General features: G+C 41.3%; 1 pseudogene across 1 annotated transcript; it reads right to left on the bottom strand.

Moving 5' to 3' along the window:
- Positions 1-17: 17 nt before the first annotated feature.
- On the bottom strand, positions 18-502 carry LOC100958492 (annotated as a pseudogene). The gene has a single exon (XR_001161306.1). The product of XR_001161306.1 is annotated as a protein mago nashi homolog pseudogene (transcript).
- Positions 503-1,912: the final 1,410 nt, after the last annotated feature.

The following is a 1,912-nucleotide window of genomic DNA, read 5'->3' as shown; positions in this document are numbered from 1 at the left end:
AAACAGCTTCAGAAACATAAAATTTAAATTGGTTTAATTTTGAAGTGTAATCCAATGAGACTGAAAACTAAACATTTTAGGTCTTGTACCAAGTAGTAAAATACTCGAAGGCCTTCAGGATCCTTTGACTGATTTACATCAATGAGAGAACCTATTTTTGATGTGGTAAAAGAAATGTGCTCATCTCCAATAACAATTTCCAGCTCCTGTCGACCAACCCTGTCAGGGGGAGGCCACAAAGCATCATCTTCTTTTGTAATTTCACTGTCATCAATAATTCTCTTCGATTCTTCCATTACACTCTTGTGTACGTAGGCCTCTTTTCTGATCATGACATCATTTTTGTAATTACTGTTGTTGGCATATCTAAGCTTTCTGTCCGGCCGAAACTCGAACTCTAGAAACTCGTGTCCAAACTTGCCCTTGTGCCCTACATAGTAGCGCAGGTAGAAATCGCTAGCCATAGACATTTTTGTCTCAGGAAGCCCGCCGAAATCCCGGCCAACTGCTCCATTTCTAAGCTCACCTATATAGACAAACTCTCAGAAGGAACCAGCTGCACAGGCTCTGCTTTCTCACCCTCCAGTTACTGCTCTGCGCTCTACAGCTGAACTTCTTTTTCCTTAGTACATTAAATGTTTTTTGTTCTTATCCCTAGAAGCTCTACTTTGGTCAAAGTCAGTAATCATTTTCTGTTCTCATTTGACTTCTCCACAGCATTAATCACAGCTTAGTGTTTTATTCTTCTGGAAACTTTCTCCTCTCTTCGCTTCAAGAACATGGATCTTATCTCGGGTTTTTCTAATAAACTTTCCAATAACCTTCCTGACAGCTGCATAGGAGCCTCCACAGCTTTGTACTGGACCCCTTGGAATTTTCTCCCCACATACTCTTCCTACGTCTGCTAATGACTCCTACATTTCCCACTGGATCTCTTGTCATTTTAATGACAACTTTCTTGTGTAGACAAATCTCACAAGTAACATGTCCCTAGTTTACATGGCACTCTTTCCTTACCCACGGAAAGGTGAACGCATGTCTTATCTCAGTAAATGATGCCATCACTTACACAGCTTCCCAGGCAAAAACCTCTGGAGGGCTTTCTTTATTATCTCTCTCCTCTATCCACCTCCATCAACAATACCGGGAAGTGCTGTTAATGCCACCATCACAGTCAATCTACTATTCATCTCCTTGTCTTGCTCTTCAGGGCTGCTATGATATTTTAGGCTGCATCTTGGCTGACTTATTACTAGTTTCCTCCTTTCTACTCTTGTTCTCCACACTTTCTTTATCTTTTTGCAGGTGTTGGCCGGGGCTGGGTTTGAACCCGCCACCTCTGGCATATGGGACTGACACCCTACTCTTTGAGCCACAGGCGCTGCCCCTCCACACTTTCAAATGCTAATAATCTTTAAAACATAAAGGGGTCCCGGTCATCTTTTTTGTTTGTTTGTTTTAAAGCCATAAATCAGACCTTGTCATACATAGCTCACAAATCTCTTCCATGGACTTACATATCTAAGTCCCACACACGCCCTGAAAACCCTGGCCGCAGGTACATTTTCAACCTAAATCTGATTTTCTGGTCTCTTTTTAACCTTGAAATACACCAAGTCCTTTTCCACCCCCAGCCCAAGCCATTCGCGTTGCCTGGAAGTCATGATTTGGATTTATTACACAGTTGTCTCTTTTTAAGCTCTGTCTCTTCTTAAACAGTGTGTATTTCTCTCCCCAGCTATTCAGAACCCCCCAGCTATTTGCATCTACCACTGAACTCTTTGTTATTTCTTCACACAATACACGTGTCATTCTAAAATTATTTGTTGACATGCTAATGTTCTATCTTCCTCATTATACAGTAAATTCCTTGAAGTCAGGAATTATGTCTTTTCTCAGAATGAAGCATGTA

The sequence above is a fragment of the Otolemur garnettii genome, unplaced genomic scaffold, assembly GCF_000181295.1.
Source record: "Otolemur garnettii isolate 467f Iridium unplaced genomic scaffold, OtoGar3 scaffold00040, whole genome shotgun sequence".
Taxonomy (NCBI): domain Eukaryota; kingdom Metazoa; phylum Chordata; class Mammalia; order Primates; family Galagidae; genus Otolemur; species Otolemur garnettii.
This window is presented reverse-complemented; position numbering and strand designations above follow the sequence as displayed.